Source organism: Phyllostomus discolor, chromosome 2 (genome assembly GCF_004126475.2).
Source record: "Phyllostomus discolor isolate MPI-MPIP mPhyDis1 chromosome 2, mPhyDis1.pri.v3, whole genome shotgun sequence".
Classification (NCBI taxonomy): Eukaryota; Metazoa; Chordata; class Mammalia; order Chiroptera; family Phyllostomidae; genus Phyllostomus; species Phyllostomus discolor.
In genome coordinates this window covers 33,035,224-33,056,069 of record NC_040904.2, presented here as the reverse complement: position 1 = coordinate 33,056,069, position 20,846 = coordinate 33,035,224, and the positions used below count along the sequence as shown (strand labels likewise).

The 20,846-nt window shown below is 44.7% G+C and overlaps 1 protein-coding gene across 4 annotated transcripts in view; it reads right to left on the bottom strand.

Moving 5' to 3' along the window:
• Positions 1-16,142, bottom strand: part of GPR160 (G protein-coupled receptor 160) — a 40,754-nt gene extending 24,612 nt beyond the window's left edge. The window contains exons 1-2 of one of the 4 annotated variants that reach the window (XM_036017679.1): positions 15,999-16,142; positions 15,164-15,297 (exon numbers count right to left, since the gene is read on the bottom strand). The gene's annotated coding sequence lies outside the window, so the exon portion shown is untranslated. Of the gene's footprint in view, positions 1-15,163; positions 15,410-15,998 lie in introns of those variants that run through there. The other 3 variants (XM_036017682.1, XM_036017683.1, XM_036017680.1) reach the window with 3 other exon arrangements.
• Positions 16,143-20,846: the final 4,704 nt, after the last annotated feature.

Sequence of the window (20,846 nt, the reverse complement as noted above, 5' to 3'; positions counted from 1 at the left end):
AGAGGGGGAGGGAGGGAAAAAGAGGGAGAGAAACATTAGTCGGTTGCCTCTAGTATGTGCCCCCACCGGGCAGCCAACCCACAACCTACTCTCGTGCTCTGACTGGGAACTGGACCAGCGACATTTCACTTTGAGGAACAACAGCCAACCAACTGAGCCACACTGGCCAGGGCAACATACTTGAATGTGTTTATTCAAATATTTTTACTTGAATATTTAAAAATTTTTGAAACTCACTAAGATGACGTTGAGAAATAACCCAATTTTAAAAATGGGGCTAAGATTTAGACTTTTCACCAAAGAAGATATATGAATGACTAATAAGCACCTCCCAGCATCATTAATCATTAGGGAAAAGTCCGTTGAAACTGCCACACAGCCATCAGAACACTGGTAATGAAACAACCAGAAATACTGAGTGTTGCCAGACTGTAGAGAAATCAAAACCTTCGGACTTTGTACAGACACTTTTGGGAAACAGTTCAGCAGTTTCTTAAAAAGTGAAATATAAAGGTACTTTATGGTCCAGTAATTACGGTCCTAAGACTCTACCTAAGAGAAACAAAACCAGAGGTCTGCACAAACACATGTACTCGAACTGTCGCAGAAACATTATTTCTAACAGACAAAGCCCGGAAATCATTCGCATGTCCATCAGCAGGTGAACGGATAGACAGAGTGTGGGATGTCTGTGAGTGCCATTCGGCCGTACAAAGGGACAAGTTACTGACCTGTGCTGCCACATGGGCGACCCGCAAAAATACCACAGTAAACGAAGGAAGCCAGACACCAAACACCATGTATTCTAGAATTCCATCAGCAGGATGTCTGGGCTTAGGGGTGGGGAATGACTAGGAATGGGCATGAAGGAACTTTGGGGGGTGACAGAAATGTTCTAAAATTTGATTGTGGTGATAATTGTACAGTTCTACAAAAATCACAGAATTGTATACTTACAATGAGAGGATTTTACGGCATGTACATTATACTGCAATAAAACTTTTTATAAAGAACTTGTACAAGAATGTTCATAGCAGCCCTGGCTGGCATAGCTCAATGGATTGAGTGTGGGCTGGGAACCAAAGTGTCCCAGGTTCGATTCCCAGCCAGGGTACATTCCTGGGTTGCAGGCCATAACCCCCAGCAACCGCACATTGATGTTTCTCTCTCTCTCCCTCTCTCTCTCTCTCTCTCTCTCTCTCCCCCCCTCCCTCCCTCCCTTCCCTCTCTAAAAATAAATAAATAAAATCTTTAAAAAAAAAGAATGTTCATAGCAGATATATTCATAAGCCCCAAACTAGAAACAATCCAAATGGTCTTCCAAGTGATACAGTAGGCAGTTTGGACACACGTAATCAGAGTAGGGGCAATACAGGCCAGGTACAGAAGGTCACCAGGGTGGAAAGCTCAGGAAACGTAGCAACAGGCAGAACTGGAAGGACAAGTACTGCAGGGAGGGGCCGTGCCCTCGGGGTGACCCTCCCTCCCCTAGCAGATCCTAGTCCGGGGTTTATAGATCCCTAGACCTTTCCTCCCCTGGCAGGTCACGAGTCCATGTGGCAGAGCCACCTGGAGCAGGAATGAGAAGGCCAGGGAACAGCCTTGTGAGACTGCCCTACAAACCCTTGCACCGCCACTCCCTCAAGCATTCGGCCCTCAAGACAATGAGGTTCTGACCTCACAAGAAATAATCAGGAACAAAGCCTTGAGTTTTGGCCAAACTAGAGATAACATCTAGGCCTGAGTGGTGCTTCAGCTCTAGGCTTTAAGGGACGCCTCCAGCAGGCACCTGGACCAGCTGCAGTGACTGGTGGTCCCCTGCCCTGGTACCATGAAACCACGGAGACCTGGACCCTGAGGAGGCACACCTGGAAAGCTGATGGAACATTCTCTTGAGTTCCCCCCTGAGACCTCCAGGTAAAAGCCCTGAAGATGGAAGACCCAGTGCAGCTCCCTCTCCCGCACACCAGCCCTTCCCCAGCCCCTCCTCAGCCCCTCCTTTGTACTCCCTGGAGCACGCCTGCCCCGTCTTCCCCTTCCCTTCCCCCAGGCGCATTTTCTCTGCCCTTCTTTCTCCTAAGCTTCTGCCTCCCAACTTGTTTCCCAAGTCCACACAGCCTGGCTGGCTCACTTTTTCCACCCCTGTGACTTTCTAAATAAACTTTTGCTTGTATTTGAATTCCTTGGCTCTGAATTCTTTCCTAGCCCAACCCAAGAGCTGAGGCTGCTGAACTGAAGTCCAACCTCTGGTGATGCTCGCCATTAACACGAGGGGAATGGAATGAATAAATCATGGTATGGATCAAAGAATGGAATATTAGCTATCAATAAAGAACACACTACTGAACACACAACATGCCTGAATCTCAAAAACATCATGTGATGAAAGAAGCCACTCTTGCTCCATTGTATACTACACTCCATTTATAAAGAGGCTGCTCTTTTGTGTGACTGCGCTGTTTCCCAGTCGGAGGAGGTGACTGACGGCACGGGGCGCACGGGGGAGCTTTCTGGAGCATGAAACGTTCTGCGTCTTGACAGGGATGTTGTTTACATGAGTGCATATATTTATCAACACACAAGATCTGTGTATTTTACTGTATGTACCTCCATAAGTTTTTAAGTGATTTAAAATGTCCCCACAAAAGACTTACTAGTAGCCAAACTTATGAATCAATTATTTACACTTGTAGTGTGTGTAGCTTTTGGAAATCATAACATGTCATATAGTTAACAAAAATGAGTAGGTAATGATTTAATTCTCATCTTAAAATGTTTTAATTATGTCATGTGATACACACATATATTTACTACATGTAAATTAGAAAACACAGTCAACTCATTTATTCTTTGTATAGTCAGTCACTCATTTACTCCAAAAATATTTATGGAAGCCACTCAAGTTCAAACTGTGACTTAGTCACAAATACAATGCTGTCTTTCACTTTTTCCGTATTTCAGAATCTGAGTGTACCTTACAGAATCAAGTTTACTTAACACGAGCTTCCTGGTCTGTTCAAGGGAGAAAGTGTCAGATAACCAAAGAGACCCAAACTTGAGAAACAAAAACAGTCCGTCCATCCTCTCCACCCTCTGCCCCTCCGGCCACTGGAATGCACAGCGTGAACACACCCTGAAGGAAGCTGCTGCCTGGTCAGTGGCATTTACTGCGACTGAGACTCAGACAGGGGACAGGAAACACCACCACCACCGGCAGCCAGCCACCCACCCTCTGGTAACTTTCCCTCCACCACCCCAGGCTCAGCGTGGAGCCTGCCCCAGTGGGACTGGAGGTGTGAAGACTGACAGACGACACTGCTCCCCAGAGACTGTCTACAGGCCACACTGCCTGCACCCGGAAAGGTACTGCCAGGGCACTTCCTGTTTAAAATGTTCACGCCTTTTAACTCCAGGAATTTATCATAAGGAAATAATCAGAGTTAAAGAAAATAATTAGTACATTACTACATGAGGAGCTCACTTTATCATACTTATATTAGCCTACAGAACACTCTCTTGCCCCAAAAGAACCAAAACAACTTAAATACCTAACAGGGAAGAAGTCCAATGAATTACGATAGTCATAAGATGGACTACTTGTCTGCAGCCCTGAAAATCAACCATTTCAGAAAAATTAAGAACTGGAAAATGCTGACATATAACATGAAATGATAGAAGCAAGATAAGAGCTGTACGCATTGGGGCTTCTCACAGACGGTTGTGACGGAATCCACTCCCACTGCCGCCCGGGCCTCCCAGAGGTTCTGTGCCCCCGCCCCCAGTCAGTGTTCGGGAGGGGCTGGGCTTCAGTCCTCAGGCCGTCCCACGGAACAGGAGGTGAGAGGCTGCGACCAGCCCAGCAGGAGTTGCCCCAAGGAGTGCCGCGCTGGCATGGCATGCAGATTATTTCAGCTGAAGACCATCAAGGCCCAGAAGGCTCAGGAAGAACCTTTGACTTCATGCCTTACTGCCTAAAAGAATTTCAACAAACGACCTGAAGCTACCATTATAAAGTGACAGTATTTTAATTTGACCTAGATGTGACCAACAGGGAAAAAGCGAGCAAGGCCCATTTGATCAAAGTCTTCTCTCTGTGCCATTATTTCAAGGTGACACGATATACATTTATTTACCAAACGGTAACTCTTGCCCTGGCTGGTGTCGCTCAGCTGATTGGGGTGTAGTCCAGCAGACCAAAAAGTTGCAGGCTGATTTAGAGTCAGGGCCACATACCCAGGTTGAGGGTTCAATCCCCAATCAGAGTGTATACGAAAAGACAACCGATAGCTATTTGTTTGTTTGTTTTTTCTCTCTCCCTTCCTCCCTCTTTAAACGAAATTTTAAAAAATTATGTCCCCAGGTAAGGATAAAAAAGAAACCTCTTTTCATCTTCCTGTGAATTCTTTACTTCTCCCTCCTTAGTTCCGAAAGACATATCTCATTTTGCCTTACCATCTTTGGAATTTTCAAACGTAAGTGAATTCCCCATGCCAATGCATTAAAACTTGATTTTCTCCCGTTAATCTGCTATATGTCATTTGAATAATTTGGTCAGAAGAACAGCAAGGGAAAAGAAGAGAGATTTCCTCACCCCCCACAGAGTATTATCCCAGCGTTAGACAAACAGGAAGAGAATGTGTGTACTTACACAGGTCAGAGGTAATTAAGACCAGGCCACCTGACGGGTCAGGTGATTGGTAAGGTCATAACCTTATAGACCAATAGTTCTCCAACTAGAAAGCAGATAGCGTTAAAAGGTGATTCTGCTTCGCTGTGTCTGGGATGGGCCTGAGATTCTGCATTTCTAACAAGCTCCCAGGTGATGCCCAGGCTGCTGGTCCACAGGTCACACATGGAACTGTGTCCCTACTGTAGATGGCACACGTCCGGGAGGGAGACAGCCAGGCTGCGTTCACAGTGACTGTCTGACTGGTGAGAGCCAGGGTGTGAATTTACTTTGCACACTCTCCTATGCTTACCAGATTTTCCACAATAAAAACGTATTGCTTGTGTAATCAGAAAGAAAACTTTACTATTCAAAACCTTTGATTTAGTCATTATTCTTATAAGAATCCATCCCAAATAATGTGAAATAGAATCAAAAAGTAAAAACACTATCTCTACTAAAAATACTTCTGACACCAAATACATTGGTTTTCCTACACCAAGCAATTCTAAATCTAACTATGCAGAATTAGTGCAGACCCCAGGAGGACTCAGTCCCACAAGACTGCTACCCACTTCACGTGCCAGTCACAAGTCCCAGGTTGTCACCTGTACTTCTGCCAAGTGGCCATAAATCAGGAATTCCCCTGACTCCCTCCTCAGATTCAATAATTTGCTTTAATGGCTCCCAGAACTCCCAGAAGAAACACTTGACTTATGTGGACCCTGAGAAGAAAGATTCATTTGATGTGAACCCAGAGAAGAAATGTATCTGCTGAGATGGATTCCCCAGGGTGAAGTGAGGCCCAAATTGTATAGATACTGAGAGTCTAGCTGCCATCAGCTGATAGGGGTTTCTCGTGTACCCTGTGTACTGGAAAGAACCTCACACTGCACTATCGGCTTCCTGCACTACATCCTGCTCCTTTACGCTGTCTGAATCAGCTATGATAAGGGAGCTTGTGGTTTCCCCTGAGATCTGACCCCTCTAATCAGAACTGCACAATTATATCCTTATTTGCATTTAAAGTAATCAATCTGAGCTGTTCCATAATAACCAGGCTAGATAATACTGACTAATCAGGACTGCATTCTTGATTCACACCAGATTCACATCAGTCAGAACCATATGAATTTGGATATCTCATTTACATAAAACAGAAAGTGGCCCTGGCCAATGTGGCTCAGTTGGTTGGGTGGTGTCCAGCAAAGTGAAAGGTTGCCAGTTTGACTCCACGTCAGCGCATGTGCCTGGGTTGCACGTTTGGTCCCAGGTTGGGAGCAGGCCAGAGGCAACCAATACATGTTTTTCCCTCGCATCGAAGTTTCTCCTCCGCCCTTTCTCCCTCCCTAACCCTCTGTAAAAATAAATAAATAAAATCTTTTTAAAAAGTGGCCTTCCCTTTGTCTCCTCAGAGCACATATTCAGCTTCTGCCAGAGGCAACATCTCCCTGGTTTGCAATCTATTCACATCAATAACGTCTCGACATTTTCTGACATTCTTTTTGGGAATCTTTGTTGACACTTGCTCTTACTGATTTATTACAAAGGACACCACTCGGGAAGAGCCAAAATGGGAGAGACGCACAGGGCAAGGTATGTGGAAAGGTGCAGAGCTTCCCTGCGCTCCCTGGGCACCCCACCCTCCCAACACCTCAGTGCACCACCCTTTCAGAAGTTCTTCAAACCCCATTGTTTAGGGTTTCTATAGAGGTTCATTATACAGGCATGATAGATTAAATCATTGGTCACTGACGACTGAATTCAATCTCCAGCTCTTTTCCTTTCCCTGGAGGTCAGAGGGTAAGGCTAGAAGTTCCAAGTCACTAATCAGAGGCTGGTCCCCTGGCAACCAGCCCTCATCCACTAAGAAGTACCCATTAGCATAAACTCAGGTAGGTTTGAAAGGGTCTTATGAATAACAAGATGCTCTTCTGACCAGGAGCTCTGTACTAGGAACCAGGTCTTCAGACCAAATACAGTATATCCCAGATTCAAAAGTGTACGTACATTCAACTTAGAATGATTTATAATATCAAAAAAGAGCAACTACTTACTTCCCTAATATTAAGAGACATGCTAAAAAAAGGCTGAAAGATCATGCAATTATTACAAATGATATTTGTAAAGACTGGAAAAATGCTATGATAAATTTTAATCACAGTATGACAACTCTGTTAAAATATTAATATGAATTAAATTTTTATAAAACAGTAAAAATTTTTAAGATAGTCAAGTTTCTGTTTTTTAATATATTTTATTGATTATGCTATTACAGTTGTCCCATTTTCCCCCTTCACTCCCCTCCACCCTGCACACCCTCTCCCACCCATATCCCCCCTTTAGTCATGTCCATGTGTCATACTTATAAGTTCTTTAGCTTTTACATTTCCCACACTATTCTTACCCTCCCCCTATTTTCAACCTACAATCTATGCTACGTATTCTCTGTACCTTTTCCCCCTCTCTCCTCCTCCCACTCCCCTGTTGCTAACCCTCCATGTGATCTCCATTTCTGTGATTCTGTTCCTGTTCTAGTTGCTTGCTTAGTTTCTTTTGGTTTTGCTTTAGGTGTGGTTGTTAATAATTGTGAGTTTGCTGTCCTTTTACTATACATGTTTTTTCTTTATCTTCTTTTCTTAGATAAGTCCCTTTAATATTTCATAAAATAAGGGCTTGGTGATGATGAACTCCTTTAACTTGACCTTATCTGAGAAGCACTTTATCTGCCCTTCTATGCTAAATGAAAGCTTTGCTGGATAGAGTAATCTGGGATATAGGTCCTTGTCTTTCATGACTTGGAATACTTCTTTCCAGCCCCTTCTTGCCTGTAAGGTCTCTTTTGAGAAATCAGCTGACAGCCTAATGGGAACTCCTTTGTAGGTGACTGTCCCCTTATCTCTTGCTGCTTCTAGGATTCTCTCCTTCATTTTTACCTTGGCTAATGTAATTATGATGTGCCTTGGTGTGTTTCTTCTTGGGTCCAACTTCTTTGGGGCTCTCTGAGCTTCCTGGATTTCCTGGAAGTCTATTTCCTTTGCCAGAATGGGGAAGTTCTCCTTTATTATTTGTTCAAATACGTGTTCCATCTGTTGCTTTTCCTCTTCCCCTTCTGATACCCATATAATTTGGATGTTGGAACGTTTAAAGATGTCCTGGAGGTTCCTAAGCTTCTCCTCATTTTTAAAAATTCTTATTTCTCCATTCTTTCCTGTTTGGTTGTTTTTTTCTTCCTTCTGGTCCACTCTATTGTTTTGAGTCCCAGTTTCCTTCCCATCACTATTGGTTCTCCGTGTATCTTCCTTCATCTCTTTTACGGTAACCTGCATTTGTTCATCTAATTTGCGTCCAAAATCAACCAATTCTGTGAGCTTCCTGATCACCAGTGTTTTGAACTGTGCATCTGATAGGTTGGCTATCTCTTGGTCGCTCAGAAGGATGAGTCCTGGGGCATTGATCTGTTTTTCTGTTTGAGATCTCTCTCTCTCTCTCTCTCTCTTTTTTTTTCGGTCTGGTCGCTCCAGTTGGGTGAGGGGCGAATCCTTAGGTGTTCTCTGGGGCTGGGCACCCCAGTCGCTAGATTGTGACATTGTATGTGGGGGTGGGGACCAGGGTGGGGGGGAGGGAAACAATGGCAGTAGCTCTGTTCTCCTGGGACCTCAGTCCCTTCTCTGGGATCCTGGGTTGTGCGCTCTGCCCTGGTCCACAATCGCCGCCTCTCTGGGTCCACCAGCTGCCGCTGGCTTACTCAGGGTCCACCCGCTACGATCTTGTGCGTCCCAGATGCCTCACGAGCTCCCGGTTACCTTATGCACCCAGTTCTCCACACACGGTGACCCACGCCCGGCTGCTTGTCTCTGCCCCTCCTACTGGTCTGGATGAATGGGTCTACTTCAACTTCCTGGCTGTCCGACTTCCATTCAGATAAATTCTCTGTCAGTTCTGGGTGTTATTCTGCCTCTAAATTGTTGTTGTTCTAATCTTGGTTGTGCGTGGAGATACGGTGCGTCCACCTATGCCTCCATCTTGCTGGAAGTCAAGTTTCTTTTTTTAAAAAATATTTTATTTATTTATTTATTTATTTATTTATTTATTAGAAAGGGGAAGGGAGGGAGAAAGAGAGAGAGAGAAACATCAATGTGTGGTTGCTTCTCATGTGGCCTCCACTGGGGACCTGGCCTGCAACCCAGGAATGTGCCCTGACTAGGAATGGAACCTGTGACACTTTGCTTCACAGCCCGAGCTCAATCCACCAAGCTATGCCAGCCAGGGCTATAAAATGGTAAAAATTTTAAATTATAGAAAAACAAAAGAAAAGCAAAACAAAAGTGAAAGGAAATATGTCAAAATGTTAATGTGTGCCCTGGCTGGTGTGGCTCAATGGATTGAGTTGCTGGTTCTATTCCCAGTCAGGTCACAGGCCTGGGGTTGTGGGCCAGGTTCCCAGTAGGGATGCACAAGAGGCAACCACACAGGGAAAGTGAGATGTTGCTCTCTCTTTCTCCCTCCCTTACCCTCTCTCTAAAATTAAATAAAACCTTTTTTAAAAAAACGAAGTTAATGTCTTTGGACCCATGGATGGTGGGATCAGAGGTCTTCTTTCCCCTTCGAGTTCCCAGAATAAAATAAACGGAAAGAGGGGAAGAAGGAGCCTAAGCAGCGGGAGGCAAAGATACCAACAGACAATGGCAGAGGCCACGGAGAGAACTCTGTTCACAGGCTGGTTAGATGGGAGCTGGCTTGGGCACCTCCGGGCTGGGGGACGGAGCGGGGCAGGGGCTCTTTGATTTCTCACGTGTATACTAGGCTGGGAGTGGGGGAGGAGAAAGGCAAGGAGTTAGTGAAAGTCTGGATCTGGCCAGGGCCTCTCTTCCCTCCTGACCCCCAGCTGGCACTTCTGAATGTGTTTAGGCAGAAGCTGTTAACAGGGATGACCCCTGCCTTGGCCCTTAGAGGGAACTGGCTGCCCCTCCATTCTGCCTCCCTGGACACCACGGATGCTTCCGGCTTCCTGGGGGACACCTCAGCTTTCAGTTTCTCCCAGGATGCCGCCACTCCCTGTGCGTCATTCAGAGCATAAGGAATACTAACTCATGTTGCCTTCTCTGATCAAGTAAACGGAATAACCCATTCCTCTGTTCCCATTTCTGGGCTCACTTCTGGCCTGAACCTCAGTTCACTTTTGTACTTCTCCTGACAGGCAGAAAAGGAAGCAGAAACAAATGCAAACAAATCAACCTGTACCCCTGGCTGAAGATCAAGTTAGACAGCCCTTGCTCAAACTATAAAAAAATGCCATGAGTGTCAGTTACCAGCACCTTTAAACCTGGCGCACCTGTTATATGATGGCTCCACTAAAGGGAATGTCAACCACGGTACTTCCCTGTGCCTGTGCCAGGATTTCATAAAAATTTGATGGCCCTTCACAACATTCCTATGAGGTGCACTTATCCCCAGCTGACGGAGGAGGCCCAGGGTGCAGAGAGGACTCAGTCAGCGGTGAGCCTCTGCTTCTTGTGACAGCCAGGGGCGGGGGGCAGGACTACGGTGTGTGCCTCCATTCCACGCTGACACCAGCCTGCTTTTCCACAATAGTGTGGAGTCTGCACCCACCAGGGGATTTCGTCCCTTTCCCACAGTCGGTGCAGAGTTTAATCCCTGAATAACAGAGCCAAAGCCCTGGTTCGAAGCCAAGGGCTCCAGCCCCATTCTCTTTGTCAACCAAGCTGCTGCTGCTCCAAACTCCCTGGGAGCATTTGTCAGGAAGAACATTTTCCTAAGGTCACAAGGCAGCTCAGAAGGGCGGCCCACGGCTTACTCTCGGAGCTGGACAGTATTTCTAACCTGTAGTTACAGTGCGGGGGAGGTCCCCCAAATAAAGGCAAAAGTAAAGGAGGGAGGGCTCTAACAGCAACAGAAATAGCTAACTGACAGCAAATCCTTCCATGCCAGGCACTGATGTGCCATTTAATCCTCACAGCTGTGTGTGGTAGGTATTATTTATTAGTACTTCCATTTCACACAAGAGAAAACTCAGGCACAGAGAGGTTAAAAAACAGTCAAGGTCACACAGGTGAAAGAACCAGAGGTAAATCCGGTGACCTGGTTGGAGTCCACACTCAGACTGCTTCCTCAACTACGCTTGCTCTGGCAGGTAATCAGTTGGCCCACTTTTCCTCACCACCTGCCTCTCTGACGAAGGAGTTACCGGCCACCTACCTGAGGGAGCCTGCAGCCATGCATCTGAATCCCTGAGTTCTCCTCAAAAGGACCCGACCAACCAATGACCAGGCATTTACAAAACACCTGTCTCTAGATGCCCTTCCTTCAGCCAAACAAGGCACTGGGCTGGCAGCTCTCCTCTGTTCTAATTTTCTTACCACACTGGTGTACAGGAAAGGATTCAGTACCAGCCGTCCCAAGATGTGCCACTTTGGCATGTGAATTCTTTTGAGCTGAAGGTCATTGAGATCCTTTTACTGCCCCCTTCAAGATTTTACACTGGGGACCTTGACCATAATAAAAGTTACTACCAGAAATAACCTATCTACAGGGCAGGGCGAACTTCCAATTACTGAACACCTGTTCTGGTCATCCTGCCAGTGAATAACCCTTCTTTCCCCTCTCAAGCCCCGAAGTGCCTGACATCCTTCTTGCATAAGGATGCCATACATGCCTTGTTTCCCCTTTCTGTCTGAATTGCTTGTGTATGTAAGGTTCTATATGTATGTATGTAGTTAAATGTGGTTATTTTCCCCTGATAATCTGTCTCATGTAGACTTGATTATTAGAACAGCTGAAAGAAGAGCAGAGGAAAGGTCTTCCTTCCCCACAATGTCCTGTGCATGCCTAGACGGGCAGATCTGGGGACGAGTTCCTCACAGCAGCACATAACATTTCTTCACAACGAGGTTCCATCTGTGGTATTTCCTCTTCCCTTTCTCTGCCCCATCCCCCAGCTCTGAGCACTCAGACTCAGGGAAAGGAAGCAAAGATACATAAAAAGAAGCTCCAACTGTCATGAAATTCCAGATGCAGACCGTTATGAGAAAATCTGTCCCATGACTCGTTAACTGCAAGTTTCAAGATAAGGAAATTAGGCCACCCTTGGACTTATACCACAGAAGCTTTTCAAAGGCTTGACTAGGGGCCCATCAGCTCCTCCTCCCTGCAGAGTTCTCAGACAGGGCTCTGCCTAAGCAGTGCACTCGCTCCTGCAGACCTGTCATTCCCTGGAGAGGGGTGGGAAGAGAAGGGAGAGAGAGGAGGACCTTCCCACGTCCTGGGAGCCCTCGGAGCAGCTACAGAGAGGCAACGCACAAGCTCAGGAGCCATCTGGATGGCAGGCTGGATGCCATCAGGCTGCTTGATGAAAGAGAAGGGCTTCTTGGTGCCCCATCCCCGCAGGACACCCCGGAGACCGTCTTCCCTCACAAAAAGTCCGAGGTCTGGGATTTGCGAGGCATTCCTTTGCTGGACTGCGGCTCACCTCTACACGTACTCCATCTTTGTTGTGCTGCAGAGGAAGTAAACTCTAAAGTCTAGAGTAAAGGAAGTGAGGAGTAAAGCCAACAGCATGTGAGAAAAACGATGACATGCCTTGTATTTTTCTGACATGGAAGCTATGCAGAGTAAACAAAGGGTGCCTCATTCCCTCAAAGAAATATGCTCTTTCCCATTTTTCTTGAGATGAGAGCCTCTCAATCTACCTTTTGTTATTCCATTTTGGATGGACACACCTGTAGGAAGCCCTCTTACTCTAAGAGTAGCAACAGTTTAAATGTGATTGTCCCCTGCCTCAAGGAGTGGTGGAGACCGGGCAGACCTTCAGGAGTTCTTGACTATTTGAAATCTCCTGATTTTCAGTGTTGGTTCACTTTCCTTTTTAATGCTGTGCTGACCTGATATAACATCTCTGTTAGGTAGCTGTGGCCCACGAACACAATTTGTAACCAGGGCAGTCGAATGTGGTAAAAAGACAGCTTGCCTAGATTAACTAACCAACTCTCAGGTGTGTAGGTCCACTGTCTGCTAAGGGTAGTGTGCCCGAAAACTCGAAGACCCCACAGATTTGAATTTAAATCTGGGCTCCACTTTCACTAGCTACAAGACTTCAAGCCAACTATTAGCCTCTCTTAGCTGCAATTCCATCTGCAAAACGGGCTGATAATAACCAACCATGAGACATTTGTGAGAATTAAAAACGTGTGTATGTGAAGACTACCATGAACTCTCAACGAATGATAAATTTCCTTCCCCCATATCTCTAAAGAAACGACTTGGCAAGTCTTACTTAGCATCTTTACATTTCAATGTTCTCGTCTGTTAAAAACTAAAACAATCCTCCAGCACTGCTGCTCCACCTCACAGGATGGGACAAAGAGGTGAAGATGAAAGCAGAGGGTTTCTGTATTAGAAGAGTTATTGACTTGATTGCCACGCCCCTTCGTCCCATTTCTTCCCATTATACCAACTAAGCAGTAATTTGCTTTTCCAATGTGTGTATACCTGTAAGAAACATGATGGAGAGAGAAGACAGTGCCACATTGAGGTGATTCCTTAAAATGGTTATTAGCAATGTACTCTCCAGAGTCCAAGTCCACCATACAGAGGATGGTAAATGTTACCAGGTCACTGCCAGGAAAGTTTTTCTCTCTCCATGGTCTTGTTTTTCAGAACTGAGGCAGAAAACAAAGTCATATAACAGCTGCATCTTTCTGTCACACAAAGAAAACTAAACCACAAGCCAATTTCACTTTCATCATGAACTCAACGATATTTTCCAACTGCAAGGAGACCTCTGTTAGTTCTTTCATTTTTCCACACACTGCGAGGAGACTGGGACATGCTTTGGCATTTCCTCAACTGAATCCTTGAAGCATCCTCACAGCTTCTTTCATTGTACACTAGTAAGGCTGCACTAGGCAAGGCCTAGGCTGAGGAGGGTCATCTAATTTCAACTTCCAACTATCAGAGACAGCAATTACTTGCCTTGTTTTCCCTTAAAAGCAAAGAGGCATTAAAGTCAGTTCTAAGAAATTCAGGTCTATCTTTGAGAAGTATGTCGGTCGCCCCTTCCTCCCTCTGCTGAACTCTAATATCTTCCTCAAACAATAATTACTTTTCCAAATTACTAATAACAGAATGAGGAGGAATTGTATGATAAATCCAGAGGGGGGAAAGCAAAGTTGGATGAATACTCCCCACATCCCCCTCCTTCCAAGCATGTTTCTTGCAAAGGAAAAGAATAATGCAGAATATTTTAGGAGTTAGTTCTTTGTGAAGTATTTACGGTCATGATACCTGAAGCAAACAAGGTAAGGACGTGAAAGAGATAACACACACAGATAAGATCTCTTTCCGGTAATAAGATCCACTTGCCTTGTGATTTGTTTTATAATGTACTTTTAATTGATGTATACTGTGCTTCCAGAAGTGTACAGAAATTCTAAATGTATATGACGTGTTCACTACTCTGAGCTCTGTTTTCTGATGTGCATAACTTGGAAAGGCTTTGGGCAGTTCAGAAAAACTGCTAACACATTTTCCCAACCCCTCCCTTTGCGGACAACTCACCCCAAGGCTCACTAATACCCTTTGTATAAAAAAGCTGACCCAGCATCCACCTGCATCAACGTGATCCACTTGGCTCTGTCACATCAGCAAACGCCCTGTCCCTTCTGAGCCAAATAAAGCAGCACCCAGGAGAGAGAAAAAGGCTTTCTATGAGTCTAGAAAGGCAGATTTTACACCCAATTTATGAGTGAAGGTCTGTGGAACACTAGCAGTTAACTTCCAAACCTACTTTCTGGGATAAATAAATAAATAAAAGCTTCACAGCTGGTGGTGGTGGTGATACCCTTAAAGAAAAACACCCACCATACAAAAGCAGAGACAGCATTTTAAGAAGTTCCATACCCCATACCTTCATCCAGTCTCTCATCTCATTCCCCCTCACTTCCCCACTGACAGTGCTTCTCAAAAACTCGATTATTTTTAAACAAATCCTCAACTTATACTTCAATTTCAATATTTATTTCCAAAAGACAAGGATATTTTTTATAAAGCATGTAATTATATCATTACCTAAACTAAACAAAACTAATCTCTTAATGCTACAGAATAACCAGTATAAATTTCCTTTATTGGCTCAATTTCTTTACAAACTTTTTGGGGGGATATCAAATCAAAATCCAAGCAAGGCTCACACATGGCATTGCATTGCGCTGCTATATTTTAGTTTTTAAACTACAGGTTTCCTCATCCCTTTGATTTTCACAGACCCAGGCTCATCCCCACTGGCAACTCTTAATAACCTCTGTATCAGCCATTTTTATAATTAAAGACGTTTTTAAAAAAAATCTGGAAAAGCACGAGCGAAATGGTTTGATCTGAAGCAATTAGCAACTGAGGGTCAAACACTCATTCACCGTCCTTTGCGATTCTGACCTGTGTGGGTTTTTTTCTGGGATTTCAGCAACAGCCTTTGCCCGGTACCCGAGTAATTTGCACAGGGTAGGGCGAAGAGAGTGCATTTCCTCCCAAATGGACCTTTCCTGTGCAGTCCGGGTCCTCAGGGTCGCCTCCGGAATGCCGGGGGGATGGGTCCTGCCGCTACCTACCAAGGCCACCTGGCCAGGTGAGAAAAGGAGCATCAGCCAACAACTTCCGGAGGGAGATCCAGGTTACCCAAACAGAATTTTGAACCTGTCCAGGTTGTTCGAAGAAGAACAAACGGCGGCGCCAAGATCTCCAAAGATTAACAGCACTGCAAAGCCCTGGGGATTTAATCTCGTAGCCCGGAGCGCGCGGAAGCTCCGCCCCCAATTCCCAAAGGCCAGGAGAAAGGTACAAAGTTCGCTCCAAAACACACACGTGGGCGTGTGTACGGAACTGACGACGACACCCCACCCATCTGTGTGCCAGGAAGGAGAGTAAAAATTACATAAACCTACTTCTATAACCTCACCTGTTTGTATAATGTTTCAAAGCTATCTCCCTGGGGAACAGGATGCGAATATACGTCTAACCCAGGCCACCAAGTTCATTAGCGGTTTCCCGGGTCCCCCAAACGCACTACAGCGCCGGGCGCCCAGGCTAGCGAAAATCCCAAGCCGACTCGGTCAGGCTCGGACACCGGTAGCTTTCTACCGCGGGCCCCGCCCCACACCAAGACCTCTCGAGCCGCAGAGAAACCCAGCCTCTGAATCCCTGGAAGGGAAACGTGTCTCCCGGCCTGCCAGCGCCCATCTGCGAGCAGCAAGCCCGCGGGTGCCAGCGACCACCCCCACCCCTGTCCGGGAAGCAGACCGTACCGGCTCTCCACACTCACCCGAGGCTTCCGCGTCCCTGGCGCGGGGTGCCGGGCTAGACACGAGAGGTGTCCACCGCCCCGCCCCGGCACCTGCAGCGCTCCGCCCCAGGTGACCGCCGAGGGAGGGGCGGGAGTCGGGCTGGCAGAGGCGACCCTGGCCGCAGCTCTGCCCCCTCCGACCAGGAAGTGCGGGCAGGGGCTCTGCGAGCGTGAGAGCGCGCACTCCCCGTCGGGACCCCGGAGGGAGAGCTGCCGGAGGGCGCCGCCTGCCGGCGGGGCGGCGAGAACCCACGAGAGCATCACCGCAGACCGCGGGAGAGGAACGGGCATCGGAGCTGGCAGCAGTGTCGGGAAGCACCCTCACTAGGAGCCCTGTGGGCCCGACCTCTGGAGGAGGCTCGTGTCTCCGGCTGGGAGGAAGTAGGTCGCCCGGCCCAGTCTGTACTGGGCAGTGGTCAGGAATGAGGCGAGAGGTGTTGCTCAATCTTAGCTTTTATTAAATGCAGGCTCACACAATTTTTAAGGTAATGACCTTAGGGAAATTTGTGAAATTAGATGCTGTATTGTAAAATTTAAACGTTGTCATAAAAACACAAGACACAGTGCCTGCCGTATGGGGAGTGATGGATAAATGATCATGGAGATAATTCTCACCTAACCATTTATGGCCTCCACCAAATGGATACCTGGCCAATATGCGGATTCAGAACCACACATCCACTTCCCAGTTCCACCCCTTAGATAAATCTTTCCCCCTCTTCAGATCTTAGATGCTTTGTAACAGCATCTAAGTCCCTCTTAAAGTTTCACTAAAAACCACCACTCGCCTACCGTCTTGTTTCCTCATTCCTAGATTATATCTGCTCTACCAAAAAATGCTTTGGGGTGACCAGTCATGAATTACTGACAAACCAGTTTAACAGGTACAGGGTCATATTTCTGTTCGACTCTATTTAAATAAGAAACTCTAATTTCAATGCTTCTAGGTTTGTATTGCTAACCAAATGAGATGTCTTCATGGTCCATAAACATGCTTCTGTTTAAACTAAAACATATCCCTCTATGCTGAAATTGCATGGCATTAAAATTTAATGTTATTTACTTAGATTTTAAAAATTGAATCTTTAGTGTATTTTTTCCATTACCACTTAGTCCTCTTATACTGCCCCTTCCTCAGGCAGTATAAGCCTCAGGACAACCACACTGTTGTCCATGCCCTTGACTCCCTTTTCCTTTTTGCTAGATCCCTCCACCCCCTTACCTCCCCCCAGACATCATCCTGTTCTCCATTTATGAGTCTGTCCCCATTTTCCTTGTTAGTTCATTTTGTTCATTAGATTCCACATATGAGTGAAATCATATGGTACCTGTCTTTCTCTAACTGGCTTATTTCACTTAGTAAAGATATTCTCCAGGTTCATCCATTCTGTTGCAAAGAGGAAATTCTTTTTTATGGCTGAGTAGTATTCCATTGCGTAAATGCCCCATGGTTGTTTTATCCATTCATCTACTAATGGACACCTGGGCTGCTTCCATATCTTGGTGATTGTAAATAATGCCACAATGAACATAGGGGTGCTTATGTTTTTTCAAATTAGTGGTTTGAGTTCCTTTGGATATATTCTCAGAAGAAGGATTGCGGAGTCAAAAGGCAGATCCATTTTTGATTTTTTGAGGTATTTCCATTCTGCTTTCCACAGTGGCTGCACCAGTCTGCATTCCCACCAACAGTGCAAAAGGGTTCCACTTTCTCCACACCCTTGCCAGTACTTGTTGTTTGTTGATTAATTGATGATAGTCATTCTGACATGTGTGAAATGGTATCTCATTGTGGTTTTAATTTGCATGTCTCTGATGATTAGTGATGCTGAGTATCTTTTCATATGTCTATTGGCCATCTGTATGTCCTTTTTGGTGCAGTGTCTATTCAGGTCCTTTGCCCATTTTTAAATTGGGTTGTTTGTATTTTTGGTGTTGTGTTTTGTAATTTCTTTATTAATTTTGAATATTAAACCCTTATCAGATGAATCAGTGAATATGTTCTCCCATTCTGTGGGTTTTACTTTTATTTTGTTGATGATTTCCTTTGCTGTGCAAACACTTTTTAGTTTGATGTAGTTCCACTTATTTTTTCATTTGTTTCCCTTGTTTGGGGAAATATCCAATAAAAAATTGCTACAGGCAATGTCCAAGATCTTGCTGCCTATGTTTTATTCTGGGATTTTTATGGTTTGGGGTCTAACATTTAAGTCTTTGACCCATTTTTAATTTATTCTTGTATGTGGTGTAAGAAGATGGTTTCATTTGTCTGCATGTATCTGTCCAGTTTTCCTAACACCATTTATTGAATAAACTATCTTTAGCCTATTGTGTGCTTGCTTCCTCTGTTGAATATTAATTGTCTATAAAGGTGTGGGTTTATTTCTGGGCTCTCTGTTCTGTTCCATTGATCTATGTGTCTGTTTTTATGCCAATACCAGGCTGTTTTGGTTACTATGGCCGTATAGTACAGTTTGATATTAGGTAGCATGAACTTTGTTCTTTCTCAGGATCACTGTTGCTATGCAAATCCTTTTGTGGTTCCATATAAATTTTTGAAGTATTTTTTCTGGTTCTGTGAAATATGTCATTGAAATCTTGATAGGAATTGCAATGAAGCTATAGATTGCCTTGGGTACTATGGACATTTTAATGATGTTAGTTTTTCCTATCCATGAACACAGTATGTGCTTCCACTTACATGTATCTTCTTCAATTTCTTTCTTCAGTGTCTTATAATTTTCTGTGTACGGGTCTTTTACATCCTTAGTTAGGTTTATTCCTAGATGTTTTCTTCTTTTTGAAACAATTGTGAATGGGATCATTGTCTTAACTTCCCTATCTGTTAGCTCATTATAGGCATATAAAAATACAACTGATTTCTAGATATTAATTTTGTATCCTCCTCTTTTGCTGAATTCATTTATCAGGTCTAGTAATTTCTTGATGGACTCTTTGGGGTTCTTTAAGATTTTTAATATAAAAAATAATACATGTTTTCAATCACTACAGAAGTTAAAAAAAGAAGTACCATAATTTATTTAACCTTCCTTCTCTAAATGGACATTTAGGTTATTTCTAGTTTCTCTCAATTACAAACAATATTGCTTTGAACATCTTTGTTCCCACAGTTTTGTCCATTTGCTTAAGCAGGCCACTTGTCCCTGGTCCACTGCTTCCTGCCCCGGATCCAAGCCATCATCCATCTTTTGCCTGGGTTATTGGAATGAACTTCTGGTTGGATCCCTGTATTGCCCTTGCTCTCCTTCGACCCATCTGCAACACAACAGCTGGAAGAGTCATGTTAAAATGTAGGACAAATATCTCTCTCTTCAAAACTTTCTGACTTCCCTCTTGTTCAGAGTAAAAACCCAACTTAGAAAGCTACAATATCTGCCCCCATTGCCACTGCCTCTCAGAACCATTTCTTTCCACACTCCATCCTCTCCCTGCTCCAGCCACACTAGCTTCCTTGCTGTCCTAATGTGCCTGTTGGTGTCTACCTTGGGAGCTTGCACTTACTGTCTCCTTGTTTTTGGACTCTCTTATTCCAAATATCACAGAACTTACTCCTTCACTTCCTTCCGGTCTTTACTCACAGAAGATTTTTCCCTGACCACTGATCTCCAATTACAGAGGGCCTGATACCTCCTGGTCCCCTTCCATGCCTTCTCCTTTCCCCTTAGCACGTTTCATCTCCCAGCATATTGTTATCTCTTAAGTGTTTACCTTTGCTACTGTATGTTTTCCCTCCACGCCACACCCTGTTCCAACCATGTTGTCTGACAAGGTCCGAACATGGAAAGAGGGAATTCAAGGAATCCATCTTCCTGGAAGAGAGCGTGGCATACAAAGGGGGGCGGTAATTTTCCTGGGGATTGCTCTTAATAATTTCCTTGCTAATATTGATCATGGTCTTACTTTGTACCCTGATTCCCATAAGAACAGGCCATGAGGAGAAAAAGGCTCAAAGTGAGTCAACTTTGAGGGAAATTCTGAAGGGACAACTAGTTCTCCCCAGACAATGAATCCTGCCCAAATTGTTTAAAAACAAAGTGTTTATAAACCTGAATAAGAAATTAACCCCGATTGTTCCCATAAAAGAATTCATGAATCAGTTACAACAGGCTGAATTATTGGCAGACTTTCCCACGCCTGTTCCTTACCCATAGATACAAAGAGTCTTTCAAGAAAACAAGAAAAAAACATATAGACCCCTACCCACAGCCCAGGGATACCCCTGGGGAGCATATTGGATTAATGGCAAATTATGGTATCCCCCAAGAGGAACTAATAGCCTCCAGAGGGTTCCAGATCCCCCATTGCCTTATACAGGAGCATATAATGAGGATGGCATTCGAATGGCCAATAAGGATGGAGTCCAAGTGCCTTATAATAGTCTAAATCTCATGGAAAGGCTAGCTCGAAGCAGACCTCCCTGGTGTTTATTAGCTAAGGAACAAAAAAGGTTTACTGTGGCTGGATTTCCTGACTGTCTCTCCTTACATGTTTGTTTTGGTGATCAAAAGGTGGTGGGATTGTTAGACACCTTTATTTCAGATTTATTGATTCACATAATTCCAATGAAGTTGTACAAAATAATTTCTTGACCAGAAAACAAAATCCCCTCTAATGAAATGGCCCCCGAATGTCTAAAAGTTGTTGGAGTAACAGCCCCTCCTTTACCTTGAATAGGAATATATATCAAATAAAATTAGACAGGCAAAGAAATAAGAAAAGCTAGTTAACTATTACAAACTAAGCACGTAGAAACAGTTACCAGGGAATCAGATGACAAATTCTGAGAACTTTAATAAACAATAAGAT